The following is a 6,000-nucleotide window of genomic DNA, read 5'->3' on the forward strand; positions in this document are numbered from 1 at the left end:
CAGCTTGTCTTGCCTTTAGTGAGCTAGACACAGCAGTGGAGGCAGAGAGCCTGGCACCTGCCCCCTCCAGCCCCACAGAAGATGATCTGGCTCTGGTGGACACCGACCACTTCTTTGTTGGCGATGCTGTGGCCAAGGCTGTGCTTGTGATACAGGGATCAGGCCAGCAGTCCACAGAACAGCAAGACCTCCTAGAAGGCATGGGCCATCAGGCAGAGCCCAGCACAGCCTTTGGCTCTTTGGTAGCACAAGAGGCTGAAGGGACTTCATCACCTCTGGCAGACACTGGCACCCCCCACCATGCACCATCTGCCACAGATGAAGGAGAAGCATCGGCTTCTCCCTTGTGTTGGGACCCTCAGCACCAGATGAGCCAGGCACCCGTGGCCAGCCCCGGGCATCCCGAGGTGCCAGAACTTGGCCCAGCGCCCGGGTGTGCGGGGCAGGGAGATGCCTGGGGCTCTGCGTGTCCTCCTGCTGCCATCCCCTCCATCCCTCTGCTCTTGCTCTCCCTGTGCATGTGGCCTCTGAGACCAGAGGTGACACACCGCCCTCCTCCAGTCCCAGGGACATGCCCAAGGCTGACCCAGGTACGTCCCCGAGGCGAGGGCAGGCCTGGCCCAGCCATCCCAGTGAGCAGCACTGGGCACACGGGGACTGGCGGTGCCCCGGCCACCTCTCCCTGGGGAAAGGCCACGCTGGCAGGGGCAGCCAGGAGCCCACCCATAACCCACCCAGCCCCTCACCTACAGCTCTCTTTCCTGCAGGCACGGCCACACCCCCACAGGCCACAGCGCGATGGAAACGGTTCTCCCTCTTCAGAAGGGTGTCCAGGGGCGTGCGCAGGGTTTTCCAGTTCTTCTGTAGAGAACGTCGGAGAAAGGAACCCAGCTCCCCTGCCAGCACCGGGAGGGTTCCTGGAGGTGGCCACCAGCCCTGAGCACGACCCACCATGCTGCCAGCTGCCTTTTACCTCCCTGTGGTTTTAATGAGCCTAATAAAAGCTGACAGCTCCCCACAGTGCTTGGCTGTGTCTGGTGCCTCTTGGGAGAAGTGCAGAGCAAGGGGAACCGCTTCCAGGCAGCTGCAGCAGGAGCTGGGCTGGCAGGAATAAGATTTTATCCCCTTGTACCCCAAAGCACAGCGGAACCAGCAAAGGCAGGGTGGGGGTACCCTGGTGAGGCCAGGGATGCCTCCCCTGCTGGGGGACGCTTTCCCTGGAGACAGAGCAGCAACAGGGGCTGCTGGTTCCACGGTGTCCCATATTCTCAGGCACTGACAAAGTCACTCCTGCACAGACAAAGAGGCACTTGGTGAGACAGTGGCAGTGCCCTCACTTGGGGGTTCCCACTGTGCAGCCCATGCCCAGCAGCTGAGCCAGCAGCTTCACCTCAGCCTGGCTGAGGGTGGCCCAGGGGAAGCAGAGTGGCCCTGGTGCCATAACCAGGCTGGTCAAGGAGGACATCAGGCCACCACACCTGCAGCACCACAGCTTGCCTCTGCCTTCCTTAGCACTACGCAAACCCCCTTGACTGCTGCTCACCCTCCCTTCTTCCAGGCTAAACCCAGGACTTCTGTCTGGCTTTTTTTTTCCCCTCAGGCACTGCCCAAGACCCTGAATCAAGGTACAATGGGCTCTGCAGCACCATGCTCCTGTTGTACTTACACAAGCCAACACAACCCTCACTACCCAGGTGCTTTGCTCAGGGTGTTAAGTATCAACAGCAGACTTAGAAATGCCTCATCCTCTGCTAGGGTGAAGAAGGAACATCTGAAGGATGAAATGGCCAAAAATGTCTGGTTTATGCACACACAGGGCAGGGAACCCTTGGACATGCAGCCTGGGCCACCAGAGTCCCCAGGAACTTGCTTTGTCATTCCACTGAAGTAGCTTGTGCCCTGAGTCCTCCAGACCTTCCAAAAGGGGCTGAGGAGCTTTCCTGAAGCCTTCCTTCTAGTGCAGACTTAAAGGAGGATCTCCTCTGCTCTTTCTGTACAGCTGCAGCTTTGCTGATGACATCAAGCATCCAACAGTTGCTGCTCTCGTCTGCTATCATCCCACCCAGCAAGCACTGGAGAAGTTGGGTATCATCAGGACTCTGAGATCACAAACAAAATCAATCACATGCTGCTAACGGGTACTCTCCTGACCAGATCAAGACACCCTGGGACCTGCAGACCAGAAGGACTTTCTTGGCATAGAAGTTTGCTGTGTCTTTTGGATAAGGCAGGAGCAGAAGAGGAGGCTGAGTGTACCCCACTGCATGAGAATGAACAGTCCCATAAGGCAGCTGAAAGCAAGCAGCACCCCAAAGCCCAGCTGGTCCTTGCTATGGGCTGCAGGCATGACTTGCAAAAAAAGGGAAATACCGATCCTCTTGCCACAAAAATAAAACCCCAGATCCAATGCTAGTGCTGTGGAATCTCAAGCCCCCACTTAAGGAACAGCAGCAATACACAGTCCTTCCAAGACATGCAGGTAGGGCTGTGTCCCTCACACAAGCAGACGGACTGCTTGCCACAGTGGCCTTGTTCCACTCTGCAAGAGCAACTGGGCACATCTGTACGAGGTGGAGGATCACTGAGAGAGACCTTGGCTTCCAGGGGAAGACTGGCAGTCAGGGAGGGAAGCAGCAAAGACAATCATGGTCTTGCTTACTGGAGCCCCCCAAGGACATGAGCTATCATGGGTGAGAGCACCACAAGACCCAGAGCTTAATGTTAAAAAACTTCCCTGCTTCATTATTAAATATATCAATCAGACACATTACCAGTAGAAATAGGTATGCTACAGATTTCCACTGTTTAAATGTGCAAAAAACAGTTTGGTATCTAAGACTGTCAGCACCTGCACAATTACACATTCTGCTCATACTCCTCCCTCTGTGTGAAAGGGGATTTAAGCAGACACATTAAAAGGGAAAAGAGCTTTCTGTTTCTTTTCCCCTTTCTGTAAGAAGCATCCTTCTGGATAAAGAGAACTAGAAACAAAGCAACTTGGTTATCTTGTGTTTCTGCTCTCAGATCAGATGTGATTGTTTGGAATTTACAAACATGCAAGGAACACTTAGATTCCTCACAATAACTGTTCCCACAGCAGGGAATAAAAGCTCCATCAGTCAGTAGGGCTTTGCAAATAGGACACAAACACTCATCAGGGATGGGATCATCAGAGGAGGAGGAGGATGAGAAGGATGGCTCTTTGGCTAAAGAGAAAGGCTTTTCCTTCTTTCCTCTGGCATATGCTTCCCTGGAAGCAGGATGGGGAAGGAAAAAGACAAAAGTTCAAGACGGGCACAAGGAAAAATTTTCCAAGCTTTGGATTGTATCAAAGGAAGTAAGAGATGGAATTTCTGGGTAAAATTTTATACTGGAAAGCCCAGTATCTCTCAGCCCAGGAGACCATATTTCTTCTTTGAACTTAGGACATATTCCTGGCTCACGATCAACTTGGTGCCCACCAGGACCCCTCCCAGCCTGTGCTGATGGTACAGAGAGGATCCAAGGCTGTGTCATTAGATAAAGATTATTTAAACTGGCAGACTGCAGGGCATGAAGAAGCAAGAGTGGAGGGGCTGGGACAACTGAAAAGCTATGAGACAACATTTTCTGTCAGAAATGATAGAAATGAGGGACAGGCATCAGTGACAATGTTGATGTTCAGCAAAAAAAGCAAAACATTTCCCAAATGGGCCACTGAGACATTTCACTTCACTGCTTGATAGGAGCTGGAAATACATCAAGAGTAAATTCACTGAAGAGATGTTTTTGTTGGTGATGATTTTCACAGCTGAATCAGCTACTAGCTGCCTTTTCCTCGTGAGAATAGGGAGAGAAGAGGGAAAAAATATGAATGGGTGCCTGAGGACTCCCTGTGGCAGGGCCGACTCAAGAGGGAGCTCCACGGCTCTTCCCAGCACCCAATGGATGTGGTGGATTCTCCGTGTCTGGAGATATTTAAAAAGAGCCTGGATGTGGCACTGAGTGTCATGGGCTGGGAACCATGGGGGGAGTGGATCAAGGCTTGGACTTGATGATCTCTGAGGTACCTTCCAACCCAGCCAACTCTAAAATTCTGAGATTCTATGAACAGCTGGAGTCATGGCCATCAGGACAGCTCAGTCTCTCTCTTCTCCATCAGCTCTATCTCCTACCTCTCCAGTCACTGTGCTGGAAGCTGCTTTACCCCCACCCCAGCGTGGGACAAAGAGAGGGGGCTTTGGGGAGGGGGCCCCAACCTCAGAGAACCCAAAGCATTCTTCAACCCTTTGCACCCCACCAGCCACGAGGGATTGCTCCATTGTACATTTGTAACATTTGATTGAGTATCTTATTAATAAAAACCACCAAGTGGTATCAAACCTCAGGCTAGTGTGCCCCCACCCAGATTTGCAGCCACAAACATCTGGATACTGAAGTGTAAAGACACATTTATGGGTCTAAATTAAAAAAATCCTAGTGGAAAAGAATTCTTTTCACCTCAAAATCACAGAGCTCACCTTTTCTTTCCAAGTCCCACTGCAAAGTTCCACATGGCTGTTCCCTACCAAAAACCAGAAACAGACATGGTCCCATCCTGCCCCATCCCTTGAGGAGTGTCTCATAGTGATAATCACTTCCTCCTTTTGCCTTATCTGGGAAAAAAAGATGTCCAAGCATGGAAACTCTCAAGCTTGACCTTGCCCCTTCATTCCTGGTGATGGCTGAGGTGGGTCTGGTGGTGAGAGATGAGATCGCAGCTCTGGTAAAAACTCTTCTCACACTGGGAGCAGCTTTAGGGTCTTTCACCCCTATGGAGTCGCTGATGTCTCAACAAGTGGGAGCTTCCCCTGAAGCCCTTCCCACACTGGGGACACGTGTAGGGCTTTTCCCCAGTGTGGACATGTTGGTGACGAATCCAGGAGGTGCTGTTGTTGAAGGCTTTCCCACAGTGAGTGCAGGGATAAACCTTCTCTCCTGAATGGATGCGGTGATGCTGTGACAATGCAGAACTGTGGGTAAACTCCTTCCCACACTCCAAACATTTATAGGGTTTCTCTCCTGTATGAATGCGGTGATGCTTTGATAAATTGGAATACCAGCTATACTCCTTCCCACACTCCAAACATTTATAGGGTTTCTCTCCTGTGTGGATGAGGTGATGCTGTGATGAATGGGAACTATGAGAAAACCCCTTCCCACACTCAGAACATTTAAAGGGTTTCTCACCAGTATGGATCCGTTGATGCTGGATAACATTCCATCTCCTGCTAAAACCTTTCCCACAGTCAGGGCAGGTGTAGGACATGGTGTCTGTGTGATGGTGTCACCATCAGCTTCATGGAACAGAATTCACTCTGAAATAAGTTTTTTTTCCTCTTCAGAGCACCTCGAATTTTGGGAAGCTGCAGACTCCATCTAAACAAGCACAGGGGAGATCAGAAGTGTTATGTTGGGTTCTCCACAGCTCTGGAATGAGGAATCCATGTGACCATGATCTTAAGTCCAGGGCAGCTGCTCTGACCTGGCCAACCCCAGTGTTCCACAGTATGACCACCAGTAAACTGCCTGTAGAGCAGGAAGTTGGACTGGATGACCTTTAGAGGGCCCTTCCAACCAAAATCATCCTCTGATTGAAGTTTGGGGGGATGGCTTGGTTTCTTCCATGGCTGCCTTCCCATCCTACCAGTGGGTCCCATCCTACCAGACAATCTTCCCATGCCTGGGACCTCCTCCTCCACTTGCTGTGGCCATCACCTTTCCACTGGAGGCATTGTAATCATCATTAATTGTAACTCATTATTATTATTATGCTATTAAAGCACTTTTAATTTCAACCCTTGGGGATTCATTCCTTCTCCCCTTTTCCCTCCAAGGGAGTTTCCAGTGATTAAAAACCTTCTAAACTGCAAGGCTTCTCCAAAGGGGTGTGAGCTTTGGGAATGATCCCCTGGCACCCCTTCATCACTTTTATCACACATTTTGTCACAGAATCATCACATGAGGAGGGATGAGGACGAA

General features: G+C 51.1%; 1 pseudogene; it reads right to left on the reverse strand.

Annotated features, from left to right (window-relative positions):
* Positions 1 to 5,299, reverse strand: part of LOC103527165 — a 172,807-nt pseudogene extending 167,508 nt beyond the window's left edge.
* Positions 5,300 to 6,000: the final 701 nt, after the last annotated feature.

The sequence above is a fragment of the Calypte anna genome, unplaced genomic scaffold, assembly GCF_003957555.1.
Source record: "Calypte anna isolate BGI_N300 unplaced genomic scaffold, bCalAnn1_v1.p scaffold_208_arrow_ctg1, whole genome shotgun sequence".
Taxonomy (NCBI): Eukaryota; Metazoa; Chordata; class Aves; order Apodiformes; family Trochilidae; genus Calypte; species Calypte anna.